The sequence below is a fragment of the Canis lupus genome, chromosome 29 (genome assembly GCF_003254725.2).
Source record: "Canis lupus dingo isolate Sandy chromosome 29, ASM325472v2, whole genome shotgun sequence".
In the NCBI taxonomy this organism is placed as follows: domain Eukaryota; kingdom Metazoa; phylum Chordata; class Mammalia; order Carnivora; family Canidae; genus Canis; species Canis lupus.
In genome coordinates, this window is record NC_064271.1 from 33,206,645 (window position 1) to 33,224,376 (window position 17,732).

The 17,732-nt window shown below is 39.3% G+C and overlaps 2 protein-coding genes across 15 annotated transcripts in view; one reads left to right on the forward strand and one right to left on the reverse strand.

Annotated features, from left to right (window-relative positions):
• Positions 1 to 16,348, reverse strand: part of CNGB3 (cyclic nucleotide gated channel subunit beta 3) — a 247,129-nt gene extending 230,781 nt beyond the window's left edge. For 3 of the 10 annotated variants that reach the window (XR_003130386.3, XR_004810395.2, XM_049103874.1), the window contains exons 1-2: positions 15,798 to 16,346; positions 15,234 to 15,404 (exon numbers count right to left, since the gene is read on the reverse strand). The gene's annotated coding sequence lies outside the window, so the exon portion shown is untranslated. Of the gene's footprint in view, positions 1 to 15,233; positions 15,405 to 15,797 lie in introns of all 10 variants that reach the window. The other 7 variants (XM_025433545.3, XM_025433546.3, XM_025433547.3 and 4 more) reach the window with 7 other exon arrangements.
• A 129-nt stretch (positions 16,349 to 16,477) lies between these two features.
• The window catches only part of CNBD1 (cyclic nucleotide binding domain containing 1), a 539,688-nt gene continuing 538,433 nt past the window's right edge, over positions 16,478 to 17,732 (forward strand). For 3 of the 5 annotated variants that reach the window (XM_025433554.3, XM_025433558.3, XM_025433559.3), the window contains exon 1: positions 16,478 to 16,609. The gene's annotated coding sequence lies outside the window, so the exon portion shown is untranslated. The remainder of the gene's footprint in view (positions 16,610 to 17,732) is intronic. The other 2 variants (XM_035708252.2, XM_035708253.2) reach the window with 1 other exon arrangement.

Here is a 17,732-nt window from a genome sequence, read left to right on the forward strand (position 1 = left end):
TGGAGGCCAGTGGACACAATATTTGCATGTTCCCTCTGCCTTGTACCAGCTTGGCACTATCTCCCAGAAAGGAGTTTGTACCCTTTCCTGACACCCCAATTTTTGCTTGTTCAAATATAACATCATCCGATTAATACCAGTAAATGCTCATAAAATTTCTAAGGGTATCTTAGGAATAGAAGGCATTTTTTTTCATCTGTTATCTTGCAAGTTTTTGCTTAATTATTCTTTACAGTGTTACCATGGATCCAATAATGGAACACCAAAGCATGTGAGAGGAAAGGCATGAAAAGGAAAGAGAATCACATGCTTGACAGAATGTATTTCTAATTATCTTAGTTTGATGCTACAAAGATGAAAAGAGTAGACGAATCAACCTCTTTCTGCAGATGAAATGAGGGCCGGAGATAAATTCAATGCCAGTAACGGCACTATTATCAATTAGCTCTCTCAAATTTATTATATCCATTTCTGCTACCATGTGAATTTATGCCTAAGTGTGAATATTTTCACACATGGAAAACAATCTGTGAAAAAGTTAAATTTCTTTTAATAGCCTTTAAAGGATAATAGCATGATGGTTGAAATCCATTATCTGAATTATCAACTGGTCAAGTTCGTATTCTGATCTCTATTGATGCCTGTCACCACATCACCATAAAGTTGCCAGAAATGAAAAATCCTGTTTCAAAATGTGAAAAAAATGTCCTCCAAATAACTCCACCGGAGAGAAAATGAGTAAGAATGAGAGTGAGAGAGAAAATACTACAAATGGGCATATAATGGGACAGCAAATGGCCCAAGTGATAAATCTCTGAATGTGAATTTAAGTGTGCAGCTTAAATTTACATTATTTATTTTCATTTGATAAAACTATACAGAGAACTTGGTGCTCCATATGATGCTCAATTATTGTGCATTGCCTATTACTTAAGAATTTTATTGCTGATAACTTTGTCATGAGTGTTTCTTTGGAGCCAAAGTGTCAAGGGGAAGAGATGTAGCACACTTAAATTATTTTTGATTACTGAATTGCAAAAACGATATGCTTTGTACTTAAGGGCAACCAATTACGTGAGTTATTTTTAAACAACCTTTTATAATACTGTTTTTAGAGGATTATTTTAGCTGCTGAATATGTTATGACTTTATAGACTATATTTTTTATGGATTAGAATATAATAATTGATTTTACCTTTCGGAACCTAAATATTGAAACAAAATAAGAAAGACAAACATCATATATTTCTAATACTTAATTCAGTCCTATGGCCTAAATACAATAGTTTGGAATGTTTCATACCTGGTTAAATATATATCAAAATGATGCATCCTGTGTGTATTAAATTAACCAGAACTTATAAAATTTAATATGGGCCAAATTCATCCTTTTATGGAATACTTTCAAATATGCTGATATTATATGGCTTTCTGTTACATGAATGTATTTTCCATTTTTTACTGTTTTCTGACTTTAAAAAATTTTATATTTTAAAATAAATTTATTTAAAAAATAATTTTAGTGCCCAAAATGATTCTCTAGCACATGGATCAAACAAGAAAAAAGCAAAAAGGAGTTTACAGATGAGTGAACAGATTGCTAAATAAGATGTCTAAATGGAGACTAGTTTTAGTTGTTAAAAGAGCGTTATTTAAAATAAATTCCCTTTGGACTTCTGGGGAAGATGGCAGAGTAGAAGGATCCTAGGCTCACTTGTCCCAATGATACACCAAGATAACACCCACATCAGTGTACATAAACCAAAAAGAGGACCTGAAGACTGATTTAACAGATTCTCCACAGCTAAATGTAGAGAAGAGGCCATGACAAATAGGATAGCAAGGGCGGAGACATGTTTCAGAGCCAAACTCACCCCTTGAACTGTCTGCAGGAGGGAGGGATGCACAGAGAGGGGAGAGGAGCAGATCCCAAACTAGGCATCCTATGCACAAGGGACTTGCACTGGGAAGAGAAATTCCCATAACATTTGGCTTTGACAACCAGAGGGACCTAACTTAGTGAGTTATTACAATCACTGGGGATTTAACACTTAGCACTTTAAAAATCTATCACCTAGGCTCTGGGAGAGCCAGAGGATATTAGGACACTGAGTCCCTACCCTTAAAGAGATAGTACAACATACAGCCTCATGGAGATAGTGCTCAGTTAAAGGGGACTCTGAGGTGAAAGGAAAGATCATAAGCAGAAATAAGAAAAGTAGGAAGCACAAAAGCAGTAAAATAAGTATATCTATAAAAATCAGTCAAGGGATTCACAAAATAAAAGGATTTTATAATAATAATAAAATAAAAGTATGACACCATATACCTAAAACCTGAGGGGAAGAGGAATAAAAATTTAGTGCTCTCAAAATGGGTTCAGACTTAAGCAACCATCAACTTAATATAGACTGTTGTATACATAAGATTTTATATATAAACCCAATAGTAACCAAAAGTCAAAAACCGGTAATAGATATGCAAAAAGTAAAGAGAAAAGAATCTAAGTATATCACTAAAGAAAGCCAGAAAACCATGAGAGAAAAGAACAAAAGAAAGGAACAGAGAAAACTACAAAAACATCCATAAAACAAATAACAAAATGGCAATAAGTACATACCAATCAATAATTACTTTGAATGTAAATGGACTAAATGCTCCAATCAAAAGACAGAGAATGATGGATGGATTAAATAAAACAAAACCCATCTAGTATGTTGCTTACAGGAGACTCATTTTAGACCCAAAAATACATGCAGATTGAAAACAAAGGGATGGAAAAGCATTTATCATGCAAATGGAAGTGAAAGCCAGGGTAGCAATACTTAGATTGGATAAAATAGAGTTTAACACAGACTGTAACAAGATCAAAGGACACTACATAATCATAAAGGGAACAACCCAACAAGAAGATAGAACAATTGTAAATATTTATGCACCCAACATAGGAGCACCCAATACATAAAATAGTTAATAACAAACATAAAGTAATCAATAGTAATATAATTATTGAGGGGGACTTTAACACCCCAGTTATATCAATGGATGGGTCATCTAAATAGAAAATAAATAGGGAAAGAGTGCTTTTGAATGAAACTCTGGACCAGATGGATATAACAGATATATATTCAGAACACTCCATCCTAATACAGTAGAATACACAATCTTTTCAAGTACACATGGAGCATTCTCCAGAATAGATCACAAAACATGTCTCAATAATTTCAAAATAAACTAAGTCATACTATGCTTTATTTCTGATCATAGCATTATGAAACTAACAATCAACCTCACAAGAAAAAATTTGGAAAGGACACAAATATATGGAAGATAATGAACATGCTACTTAACAACGAATGGGTCAACCAAGAAATCAAATAGGATATCAACACATGGAGGCAGATGAAAATGAAAACACAATGGTCCAAAATCTTTGGCAATGCAGCAAGAGCTATTCTAAGACAAAAGTTTACAGCAATACAGGCCTACCTCAAGAAGCAAGAAAAATCTCAAATAACCCAAACTTACACCTAAAGAAGCTGGGAAAAGAAGAACAAACAAAACCTAAAATTAGTAGAAGGAAGGAAATAATAAAGATTAGAGTAAATAAAATAGAAACAAAAACAATAGATCAATGAAACCAGTAACTGGTTCTTGGAAAAGATCAACAAAATTGATAAACTTTTAGCCAGACTCATTAAAAAAAAGAGAAAGGGGACTCAAACAAAATCACAAATGAGAATGACACCAGAGAAATACAAACAATTATGAGAGCATTTTATTGAAATAGCTCTATGTCCAAGATTGTGTAACCTAGAAAAAATGGATAAATTCCTAAAACATGTAACTTCCCAAAATTGAATCAGGAAGAATATAAAATTTTAACAGAAAAATTACTAGCAATAAAATTGGATTGGTAATCAAATCAAAAAAACTCTCAACACACAGAAGTCTAGGACCAGACAGCTCCATCGGTGAATTCTACCAAACATTGAAAAAAGAGTTAATACCTATTCTTCTCAAACTATTCCAAAACATAGAGGAGGAAGGAAAACTTCTAAATTCATTCCATGAGGCCAGCATTACCGTGATACCAAAACCAGGTAAAGACACCACCTAAATAAATAAAATGAATGAATGAATGAATGAATGAATGAACAGGCAAATATCTTTGATGAATATCAATGCAAAAATCCTCAACAAAACAGGAGCAATCTGAATATAACAATACATTGAAAAAATCATTCATGATCAAGTGGGATTTAATCCTGGGTGCAAGGATGATTCAATAATCACTAATCAGGGGCAGCCGGGTGGCTCGGTGGTTTAGAGCCGCCTTTGGCCCAGGGCCTTGTTCTGGAGACTCAGGATTGAGACCCGTTCGGGCTCCCTGCATGGAGCCTGCTTCTCCCTCTGCCTGTGTCTCTGCATCTCTCACTCTCCCTCTCTCTCTCTCTCTCTCTCTCTCTCTCTGTGTCTCTCATGAATAAAATCTTTAAAGAAAAAAAAATAGTCACTAATTAATCAATGTGATATGTCATATAAATCAGAGAAAGGATAAAAACTATATGATCATTTCAATAGATGCAGAAAAAACAACTGACAACGTACAACATCCATTCATGATAAAAGCTCTCAACAAAGGAAACATACCTCAACATAATAGAAGGAACATACCACAACATACCTTAGCATACATGAAAAACCCACAATGGATACCAAACTCAATGTTGAAATGACTCAATGGAAAGCTTTTCCCCTAAGGACAGGAATAAGACAAGGATGTCCCTTATCATCACTCTTATGCATCATAGCACTGGAAGTCCTAGATATAGCAATCAGACAACAAAAAAAATAAAAGGCATCCAAATTGGTAAGGAAGAAGAACTAATGTCACTACTGGCAGATAATATCATATACAAAAACCCCTAAAGACTCCAAAGAAAAACCACTAGAACTGATAAACAAATTCAGTAAGGTCACAGTTACAAAATCAATATACAGAAATCTCTTGCATTTGTATACACTCGTAAGGAAGTAGCAGAAAGAGAAACTAAGAAAACAATCCCATTTGCAATTGCACCAAAATAATAAAATATCTAGGACTGAACTTAATTGAAGTCAAAGACCTGTACCTAGGAAACTATAAAACACTGACGAAAAATTGAAGACAGCACCAAATGGAAAGATATTCCATGCTCATGGATTGGGAGAACAAATATTGTTAAAATGTCCATACTACCAAAGCAATCTACAGATTTAATGCAATCCCTGTCAAAATACCAATAGCAGTTGTCATAGAACTAGGAAAAACAATCCTAAAATTTGTATGGAACCACAAAAGACCCCAAATAGTTAAAGCAATCTTGAAAAGGAACAAAGCTAGAGTTATCACAATACTAGCTTTCAAAATATACTACAAAAATAATAAAAACAGTATGGTCCTGGCACAAAAAATAGACACACAGATCAATGGAAGAGAATAGAAAACTCAGAAATAAACCCACTATTATTTGGTCAATTAATCTTGGACAAAGGAGGCAAGAATATGCAATAGGAAAAGGTAGTCTCTTCAACCAATGGTGTGGGGAAAACTGGACAGCAACACGCAAAAGAATGTAACTGGGCCACTTTCTTACACAATACACAAAAATAAATCCAAAATGGATGAAATACCTCAATGTGAGACTGAAATCATAAAAATCCTAGAAGAGAGCAAGATAGTAGTATCTCTGACATTAGACACAGCAACATTTTTCTAGATATATACCCCGAGACAAGGAAAACAAAAGCAAAAATAAACAATTGGGACTACATTAAATGAAAAAGCTTCTGTACAGTGGGGGAAATGATCAACAAAACTGAAAAATACAACCTACCAAATAGGAGAAGATATTTACAAATGACATATTTGATAAAGGGTTAGTATCAAAAATAGATGAAACTTATACAACTCAACACCCAAAAAATAAATAATCCAATTAAAGATGGCTGAAGAAATGAACAGACATGAACAGATTTCTCTAAGAAAGACATTCAAATGGCCAACAGATACATGAAAAGAGGCTCAACATCACTGTCCAGGTAGTGCAAATCAAAACTATAATGAGACATTACCTCACACCTGTCAGATTGGCTAAAGTAAAAAACCAAAAGAACAACAAAGTTTGGTGAGGATGTGAGAAAAAAATAACATGTGCCCATTTTTGGTGGGAATGCAAACTGGTTTAGCACTGTAGAAAACAATGTGGAGGTGGCTCAAAAACTTACAAATAGAATTGCCAGATGATCCAGTTATTCCACTACTGGGTATTTACCCAGAGAATACAAAAACCACTGATTCAAAAAGATATATGCAAACCTACGTATATTGCAGCATTATCTACAATAGCCAAATAATGAAAGCAACCCAAGCGTCTATCAATAGATTAAGGGATAAAGATAAGATGTGCAAACACACACATACATACATACACAATGGAATATTACTGAACACACAAAAAATGAGACCTTGCCATCTGAAACAACATGGATGGACGTAGACAGTCTAATGTTAAGTGAAATAAGTCAGTCAGACAAAGACAAGTATCATATGATTGCACTCATATGTGGAATTTAAGAAACAATACAAATGAAAAAAGAATAAAAGAGACAAACAAAAAACCCCAGACTTTTACATACAGAGAACAAACAGATGGTTACGAGAGTGGAAGTGGGTCGGGGATGGATGAAACAGAAGGGGATTATGAATACGTTTATCATGATAAGTGCTGAGTGATATATAGAATTGAATCACTATATTGTATATTTGGAACTAATATAAATTATATGTTAATTATACTGGAATTAAAACTGAAAAGTGGGGGAAGAGGCAAGATGGTGGAAGAGTAGGAGTCCTCAATTCATCTGGTCCCCTAAAGTTAGCTAGATAGCTTTCAAACAATCTAAACACCTGTGAATCAACCTGAGATGTAAAGAAAGAACAGCTGGAATGCTACAGAGAGAAAAGTGATCACTTCATACAAGGTAGGAGTGCAGTGAAGAGAAACAGAGGGGATATATCAGAAGATGAATGGGGCAGGGGAGGGAACCTTTGTAAGCTGCTGCAGGAAAGTGCTAAGGAGTACAAATGGATCCTTTAGAAATCTGCTCTTGAGAGTCTTCCCTGCCTGAAAAGTGCTCAGTGGTGAAATAGGGCAAAACTGCAGGAGGGGCAGTGAGATCTCAACACTCTCAGAGTCACAGAAAGAACAGGGAAGCCCGGGAGAAAGCCCAACTTGTGTCACAAACCACAAACTGCAGTGGGACCAGGGGACCAATCAGCACCATCCTAGGTGTTGGTAAAGGACTGGAAAGGGCATCTAGGAGAGGTGGAGCGGGTGCCCACTCCAGGAGGTGACACATCCCAGAGCCTGGTAGTGGAGGGAAGTGGGCTATCCTCTTTTCCCTCAGGAGAGGCAGAGCCAGTGAACACACAAGATGGTGAAAGCTCTCTTGCCACCCAGCGCCCTTCAAACTGAACAATTCTGTGCCCCCACCCCTACCCCGCCCCTCCTACCAGTCCCCAGGAGGATCTGAGCCAGTGCATACTAAGAGTTTGCAGTTCGGTACACACTGGGAGCTCTTGGCTCCAGGGCTGGAGATCAGGCTGCCACCATTTTCCCCCCCTTTCACCCTGGAGGCACATGGCCTCCAGGGACAAAGGTCTCACGGGGAAAACAGCTTACACTGAGCCCCACCAGCTGGCAAGGGTTGGGGCATCTCCCACCCAGGCACAGACACCTGAAATCAGCACAGCAGGCCCCTCCCCCAGAACACCAGCTAGAAGAACCGGGGAACAGCCAATTTACTGACCAAACACCCTGGAAAACTCCAGGACTGAGGTAAAATAATATATAGAACTCAAAGTTTATTCCTTATGACTCATTTATCTTTCAAGTTAAGAATTTCCAATATTCTTTATTTTTTCCTGTCTTAACTACAATATTTTAACAATTAAGTTTTTTCCTTTTTATTTTCATTTTTTTTTATAATTACATGTCATAGATATATTCTTCATTTTTGGCTTCCTTTTAACATATCCAATTTAATTTTTGTAGATATATAAGTTTTGGGGTTTTTTTTTGTTTTGTTTTGTTTTATAGTTTTGGAGTTTAGTACCTTCTAACATATGGACCAAAATACACTCAGAACCAAGTGAAGCATCATCTTGGTTGACTCTGTGAGATTATAGTCTCTCTTCCTTCCCATTCTGCCCCCCTCTTTTGTCTTTTTTTTGTTGTTCTGTTGTTTCTCTATGTTTTGCATGTTTGCATAAATTTGGAATCTGAGACTTTCTAACGTACAGACCAAAATACTCAGAACCAAGAGGATCATCATGTTGGGCCACTCTTGTGAGACTATATTCTCTCTCCTCCACCACTTCCTACCTCCCACTTTTAAAAATTTTTACTATTTTTTAAATTTGTTTTTCACTTCATGGTCTTTTTTTCCTTTTTCTTTTATTTTCTGGCCTCTGACCTCTTCGAAATTATCTATGGTGTATGCTACTTAGGTCGTGGTTGATTGTTTTGACTCTGCTCAATCATATAGCCATTTTCGGCACTGGACAAAACGACTAGAAGGAAGAATTCACCACAAAAGAACCAGAAGTAATACTCTCTGCCACAGATCTAACAGATATGGGTTTAAGTAAGATGTCAGAGATACAGTTCAGGATTACAATTATAACATTATTGTGGCTCGAGAGATTCTCTTACTGCAGAATTGAGATCTAATCAGGCCGAAATAAAAAATACTTCAACTGAAAAGCAGTCTAAACTGGATGCTCTAACAGTTGGGGTTAATGAGGTAGAAGAGGGAGTGAGTGACATATAGGACAAGTTGATGGAAAGGCAGGAAACTGAGGAAAAGAGAGATAAATGACTTAGAGCCCATAAGGAGAGACTCCAGGAATTAGATGATAGTTTGGGAAAGAATAATATTCATCTTACTGGGATTCCAGAGGGTATGGGGAGAGAGAGAGAGGACCAGAAAGTATGTCTGAACAAATCATGGCTGAGAACTTCCCTAGCCTGGGAAAGGAAACCGGCATACATATCCAAGAGATAGAGAGGACCACCCACCAAAATCAACAAAAATTGATCAACACCCTGACATATAATAGTGAAGCTCAAAAATTTCAAAGATAAAGAGAAAATCCTAAAAGCAACTCGAGACAAGAGATTCCTAACTTATATGGAGAGAAATATCAGATTAATAGCAAATCTATCCAGAGATCTTGCAGGACAGAAAGGGCTGGCATGATACACTCAGAGTACTAAATGAGAAAACCATGCAGCTGAGAATACTTTACCAGCAAGGCTGTCATTCAGAATAGAAGACATAAAGAGCTTCCAGGATAGATAGAAACTGACAGTATGTGACCACCACACCAGCTCTGCAAGAAATATTAAGGGGGACCCTGTAAGCAAAGAAGGAGCCCCCAAAAACAATCTACAGAAATAGGGACTGTATAGGTAATTTTATGACACTAAATTCATATCTTTCAATAGTTACTCTGAACATGAATGGGTTAAATAATCCAATCAAAAGACACCGGGTTTTAGATTAGCATAAAAAAGCAAGACCCATCTATATGCTGTCTATAAGAGACTCATTTTAGACCTAAGGACACCTCCAGACTGAAAATGAGGAGGTGGAGAATCATTTATCATGTAATAGTCCTCAAAGAAAGCTGGGATAGCAATCCTTGTATCAGATAACTAGATTTTAAACCAAAGACGGTAATAAGATATGAAAAGGGACACTATATCATACTTAAAGGGTATATCCAACAATAAAACCTAACAATTAGGAATATTTATGCCCCTAATGTGGGAGCAGCAATTATATCAACCAATTTATAACCAGAGTAAAGAGACATAGGCAATAATAGATTAATAGAAAGAGACTTCAACACTACACTCTCAGCAAAGGACAGATTTCCTAAGCAGAAGATCACCAAAGAAACAAGGGCTTTGAATGACACACTGGATCAAATGGATTTCACAGATATATATAGAACATTCCATCCAGGATCATATATATCACTGGAATAGAATAGAGAACCCAGAAATGGACCCTCAAATCTGTGGTCAACTCATCTTCGACAAAGCAAGAAAGAATATCCAATGGAAAAAAAAGACAGTCTCTTCAATAAATGTTAGTGGGAAAACTGGACAGTCAACACAACAAGAATGAAACTGGACCATTCTCTTATACCATATACAAAGGTAAACACAAAATGTTTGAAAGATGTAAATGTGAGACAAGAATCCATAAAATCCTAGAGGAGAACACAGGCAAAAACCTTTTTGAACTTGGCCACAGCAACTTCTTGCAAGATCCCTCTATGAAGGCAAGGGAAATAAAAGCAAAAATGAAATACTGGGAATTCATCAAAATAAAAAGCTTCTGCACAGCAAAGAAACAGTCAACAAAACTAAAAGACAACCTACAGAATGGGAGAAGATATTTGCAAATGACATATCAAATAAAGGGCTAGTATCGAAGATCTAAAAAGAACTTATCAAACTCAACACCTAAAAAACAGTCATGAAATGGGCAGGAAACATGAAGAGACATTTCTCCAAAGAAGACATACACATGGCCAACAAGCACATGAAAAAGTGCTCCACGTCACTTGCCATCAGGGAAATACAAATCAAAACCACATTGAGATACCACTTTACACTGGTGAGAATGACTAAAATTAACAAGACAGGAAACTACAAACGTTGGAGAGGATGTGGAGAAAGGGGAACCCTCCTGCACTGTTGCTGTGAATGCAAACTGGTACAGCCACTCTGTAAAACAGTGTGGAGGTTCTTCAAGAAGTTAAAAATAGAGCTACCCTATGGCCTAGCAATTGCATTACTGGATATTTACCCCAAAGATACAGATATAGTGAAATGACAGGACATCTGCACCCCAATATAGCAGCAAGGTCTATAATAGTCAAACTGTGGAAGGAGCCATGATGTCCTTTGACAGATGAGTGGATAAAGATGATGTGGTGTGTATGTATACACACAGACACAGACACACACACACACACACACACACACAATGGAATATTACTCAGCCATAAGAAAGGATGAATACCTACCATTTACTTTGATGTGGATGGAACTGGAGGGTATTATGCTGAGTGAAAGAAATCAATCAGAGAAAGACAATTATCATATGGTTTCACTCATATGTAGAATATAAAAAGGAAGCATAAGAGGAAAGAGGGAAACTGAGTGGGGAAAAACTAGAGAGGAAGATAAACCATGAGAGACTCCTAACTCTGGGAAACAAACAAAAGGTTGCAGAAGGGGAGGTGGATAGGGGGTGGGGTGACTGGGTGATGAGCATTAAGGAGGGCACATGATAAGACGAACACTGGGTGTCATACTACATGTTGGCAAATTGGATTTAAATAAAATTAGAAAACCTAAAAATAAATAAGAATGAATTCCCTTTAAATGGGTTTTTAAAAATAATTTCTTAGCAATTTACCATGCTACATACATAATTTTTTTTCATTTTATTTTATTTATTTAATCATAGGAGAGACACATACAGAGAGAGAGGAAGAGACATAGGCAGAAGGAGGAGAAGCACGCTCCATGCAGGAAGCCCGATATGGGACTCAATCCTGGGACTCTGGGATCATGCCCTGAGCCAAAGGCAGACACTCAACAATTGAGCCACTGAGGCATCCCTATAATAATGTTTTTAAACCTGGACATGATAGGGCCCTTTGCTGTTCCCTTTCCTATCGATGTCTCTTCTGACTTTTCTATAGCTCAACTCTTGCCCAGAGATGCATCTGCACCCCACCTCCCACTCGCCCTTTGAGATTCTAGATAGTTTTCAGCCTTCAGTATGATAAATACAGAAATTAAGAGTCTTTCAAAATTCCCTGGCAATTTGAAAGAGTAATTTTGTCTGGTTAATTTCATAGTGAAAAAAATAGGATTAAAAAAAAGAAAAAAAGGGATTGTATTAAGCGTGTTTTATTTCATTTTTGTTGGAATGTATTTATTACCTTATTTATACATAATATGCCCTGAGAGTTTTACCTCTTGGTTCTCATTTTTCCAGTATGAAACAGAACTATAACAAAACCCCCAAAAACCTACTCTTCTTATTTTAATGCACACTTGACTTCAATTTCAACCTTTCTCCTCCCCCTGCAACATGGATTATCATTGCTCAATCACAACTAGTTGTCTATCTCTGAGCCTCCTTTAATCCATTTTGTGCTTCCTATGGTATGGTGGATAAAAATGGCCAGTATTTTACATGTTCTACATGTTTGGTTGTATAACTCAAATTATTTGTGACTTCATTTTGAACACTTCTTCCCACTAAAAAAGCTCAGCGTTTTTATCTGAATGATGAGCCTGGTAGGTATTTCAGTACACTTGACTAATATCTTCCAGTCATAATCTACAGTTTGTTTTAGATTTCCTTGTGATATTATACCTGTTTGGATTTCAGTATATTGTAATATTGTATTAAAAATTGCTAGACACAGAGTAGGGTTTTTTAAATTGTTATGTGGGAAGTGCAGTGTTTCAAATAACTGAAAATTACCTATTAAAAATCTAAATTTGTGGTTCTTTTGACAAACTGGCAACCCTAGGCCTGGATTATCACATAGCAAAAATTAGCTGGAACTATCTAATGTCCCCTTTAGAGAGGACATAGGTTCTCCATGGATAAAGAAGATATAGTATGTATACAATGGAACACTATTCAGCCATAAAAAAGAATGAAATCTTGCCATTCACAATAACATGGGTGAACCGAGAGGGTAGTATGCTAAATGAAATAAGCCAGACTAAGTAAGATAAATACCGTATGATTTTACCAATATGTGGAGTCTGAAAAACAAAAAAAATGTACAAAACACAGCAGGAACAGACTCAGTAATATAAAGAGCAAACTGGTATTTGCCAAGGTTGGGGGTGCAGTGGATGGGATAAGCAGGTGACAGATAGTAACTACATTTATCCTGGTGGAACAGTTTGTAATACATATAATTGTTCAATTACTATGTCATACACCTGAAACTATGTAATACTGTATGGCAACTATAATTTTAAAAAATTGATTTCATGATTTTTAACTCTGTTCCCCACTCCTTTATCCCAGTGGGTAAATATCTTTCATATATTGTATACTGTCAAGGAATGTGGAAAAAACAAATATTTCAAATGTTATCAAAATTTCTAGTATTTTTAGTTGTTTATATCAAATTAGAGAAAGATTAAAAAGTGTGTAGATTTTTTGTTCCAAAACAAGAGATACTGATTCAGTAAGTCACTTATGGGGCGGTCCAGAATTCTACATTTAAAAAAAGTGGACCACGTAAAAAGACTCCATTTTGAGAAAATCAGGTTGATAGAGCCCGAATTGCAAATCAACAGTTATGAAGGGAATTTTGAGAGGAACCATACTCTAAGCTTTTGAGGTTCACAGCAGAGAAAACATAAACTCTCCATGAAACATTTCCTCATGCCACTCTCCTAGATAATTGAAATGAACAGGCATTTGAAGCATAATTGATGCAAATCTACTTTGAGAAAGCTTTATAAAAAGTACATGTAAATCGAGAGTGGTTATCCATACACTTATACCAGGTATAACTTATTTTACTGTGTTTTACTGAAGTAAATTTCTACTTTGCAGATGTTGTGTTTTTAACAAATTGAAGAGTTGTGGCAACTTGGTTTTAAGCAGGTATATCAGCATTTTGCTAACAGCATTTGCTTACTTTGTGTCTCTGTGTCACTTTTTGTTAATTATCACAATATTTCAAGCTTTTTCATTATTATTACATTTGTTATGGTAATCTAAGATCAGTGACCTTTGGTGTTACTGTTGCAATTGTTTTGTGGTGTTATGAACTGTGCCCATATAACACAGCAAATATAATTGTTAAGTGTTGTGTGTGTTCTGATTGCTCCACCAACTGGCTGTTCCCTCATCTCTTGTCCTCTCTATTCCATGAGACACAACAATACTGAAATTAGGCTAGTTAATAAACCTACAATAGCCTCTAAGTGTTCCAGTGTAAGGGAGAGTCACATGTCTCTCACTTGAAATGGAAAGCTGGGAGTAATTAAGTTTAGTGGGAAAGGCATGTTGAAAGCCAAAATAGGCTGAAAGCTGAAAGCTAGACCTCCTGGGTCAGTTAGCCAAGTTGAAAATGCAAAGGAAAAGTTCTTAAAGGAAATTAAAAATGCTACTCCAGTGAACACATAAATGATGAGAAAGCAAAACAGCCTAATCACTGATATGGAGAAAGTTTGAGTGGTCTGAATAGATCAAAGCAACCACAACATTTCCTTAAACCGTGGCCTAACCCAGAGCAGGACCCTAACTCTCTTCAATTCTACAAGCTGCAGAAGAAAAGTGTGAAGCTAGCAGATGTTGGTTTGTGAGGTTTAGAGAAATAAGTCATCTTCATAACATAAAAGAGCAAGGTGAAGCAGTAAGTGGATGTAGAAGCTGTATCAAGTTATCAAGAAGATCTAGCTTAGATAGTTAATGAAGGTGTTTATATATATAATATATATATGAATATTATTCAGCCATAGAAAAGGTTGAAATATTGCCATCTGCAACAACATGGATAGACTCAAGGGGATTATGCTAAACGAAATAATTCAAACAGAAAAGGATAAATAGCAGACGATCTCACTCTTATATGGAATCTAAAGAACAAAACGAGTTTATAGACAGAAAGAAAAGACGGGTGGTTGGTTTCCTGAGGCAAGGCCTTATAGGTGGTTGAAACAGGTGAAGTGGTCCAAGGTACAAATTTCCACGTATAAAATAAGTCAGTCACGGGGATGTACACTATGGTGACTGCAGTTTATAGTACTGCGTTGCTTCTTTGAAATTATGTAGGGGAGTAGATGTAGAGAGTTCTCATCACACACACAAAAAAATTAAGTACATATGGTGATGGAGGCTAACTGGACTTACTGGGTGATTGTTTCACGATATATGCAAATATCGAATTATTATGTACCTCACAAACTAATATGTCAGGTCAATTACACCCGAATCAAAAAAAAAAAAAAAAAAAGAAGGCAGTTGGGAATGGGAAAAATTAAAAATAAAGGTACTGATTTGTAAAAAACATGAAAAAGAGAAGAAGAAATTAACATACTGTTTAAAAATAAGTTTACCTTAAGTTTCCTGGTGTTTGGGGGCAGGCTGGGTGACTCAGCAGTTTAGCACCGCCTTCAGCCCAGGGCGTGATCCTGGAGACCCAGGATGGAGTCCCAGGTTAGGCTCCCTGCGTGGAGCCTGCTTCTCCCTCGGCCTGTGTCTCTGCCTCTCTCTCTCTCTCTCTGTGACTGTCATGAATAAATAAATAAAATCTTTAAAAACAAAAGTTCCCTGGTGTTGTGAACATGCATCTGAAGGCGATAATGAAAGGAATAGGTTCCTCGGTAAAGAGGCCACAGAGGTTTGACCCAGGGGGCAGGAGGGACCCCAGCATTACTTGAACCATCTCCTGACCCAGGGGTGCTTTTGCCTTACCTGAGACCCGCACAAGCCCACGTCGGAGGCTCCTGGAACAGCCCTACAGTCCTTCCGGCCAGCACTGTACAGACACCAGTACCGACACACACACGCTTTACCAAAATTAAACTATTTAAATGTATCTTTCATGAAAAACTAACAAGTAAAGCAACGGTTCAATTTTTTTTTTTTTTTTTAAAGAGAGAGAGAGAGAGAGAAGTCACCTTCTGGATTTCCGCTTTGGCGAGTTCCTCGTGTCTGAGCCGCTCCCACCGCCTGGTACAGGATCCCGATCCCAAAGTCACCCCGTCGCTGTCGTCTCCCGTTTTCAGGTTCTTCAGGCGGAGCTCCTCACAGAACTACCTAGGCCTTCGGCGTCGCTTCTCCCGCCGCGCATCCGCGATGGGCCCCGTGGGCACCAGCAACCCGGGGCTGAGGACACGCGGGATGAAGGACACACGGGAACGTCTGAAGCCCGTAAGGTGTCCGATTCCACCAGCTTCGCCTCAGGAAAGTTCTTGGCGAAGGAGCGCCCGCAGGGTGGGCACTGCTGGTCTCAGGCACCACCGGCGGGCGGACGCCGGGTCTTCGAGGCCTGTCCTTGTGGAGCAGGTGGACCTTGAGGTGTAAAGTCTGTGGCTTCAAGGCCGACTCCTTAAACAAGAAAGTCCCAAACTGCTCCGGATCACTCACCGCAGCCCAGGCGTCTGGAACCCTCACCAGGTTCCCGCAAGCGGGGCTCTCCAGGGTCAGCCGGAAGCGCTGACCCCGCTGCGAAGGCGGGGCATCGGCTGAGCCCACGGAGCAAGCGGCTCTTAGCGCGAGGGCTGCTGGGAGCCCGCGCAAGGGCTGCTGGGAGCCCCCGCGCGGGAAGACGGGCAGGTAGGTCCTCGTGCGCGGCTGCCCGGGTCCTCAGCGCCTCCCGCCGCGGCGGTGCCGTCCGCTGAGGCTGAAAGCACCGGCTCCACCGTGGGCCCAGTTGGCCAGCTTTGGGGGCGTCCTTCGGGCCTCGCCTCTCCACCACCTCCTGACCCGTGTGCGTGGGCCGTTCAAGTCCCACTGCAAGTTGTGAGACCCCGCCCTTCCCCCCCCCCCGGAAACGGAAACGGTACCCTCGCCGGCCCCGTGGGGGGGGAGGGGCGACTTCCCCATCTCGCCTCCTGTTTGGTCGAGGGAGGTTTGAGGCAAAGGCTAAATCTTTAGCAGTTTTCATGATGGGGGTGGCTCTTTGCGGGTGGTATGGTCGGAGGGGTCAAATTCCAGCCTTCACGGCCGGCTCCTTGAAGAGGTGGCCCTTGGTAGCTGGGCTCTGTCATCCGAGGACTTGGGGACGCGGCCCCTCCATCCGCCAGAGGGAGGGTCTGCGCCCGCTCACTTGCTGGCTCCAGGGGAGCCCTGGCAGGCGAAGTGGGGCGGGCCTGAGAAGCAGAGACACGGTCGGTGCGAGAGCCTTCTTGGTCTGATAGGTCAGGTCTGATAGGATTAAGAAGGTGGATGTAATGCTTTGCGCTCAGAAGTATGAAGGAACCTTTTCCTCCAAGCCCAGCTCAGGGCTGCAAGACATTCACCTGCAGATGCCACTTGGGTTTTTAAGACTCCCCAGAGTCTGGGGAGAGCCTGAGGGATCCAAGGGCAGCCAGGGGAGCCCAGGGGAGCCCGGGCAGGCCCACTGGAACACATGTCATCGAAGGTGTTACATCCCCTAGAGGGGGGTCCGCATTGGCCCCTGCTGGTTTCTGGAAAATTCCATTGGTCATTTTGGTACCCACTTACTTCGTGAACTGTTGATTCTCCTTCTGGGTACAGATTTGATGAGAGGTTTTTTTTTGTTGTTGTTGTTGTTGTTTTTTTTAAGATTTATTTATTTATTCATGAGAGATACAGACTGAGAGAGACAGAGGCAGAGACACAGGCAGAGGGAGAAGCAGGCTCCTCGCAGGGAGCCAGATGTGGGACTCGATCCTGCATCTCCGGGTCACACCGAAGTCAAAGGCAGGCGCCTAACCGCTGAGCCACCCAGATGTCCCTGAGGAGAGGTTTCTAATCCAGGGGTTTCTTTCAGAGCAAAACAAGCCTCAGGTTTGCTGCTTAAAATCCTGTTTCTGGGGATCCCTGGGTGGCTCAGCGGTTGGGCGCCTGCCTTCCGGCCCAGGGCGTGA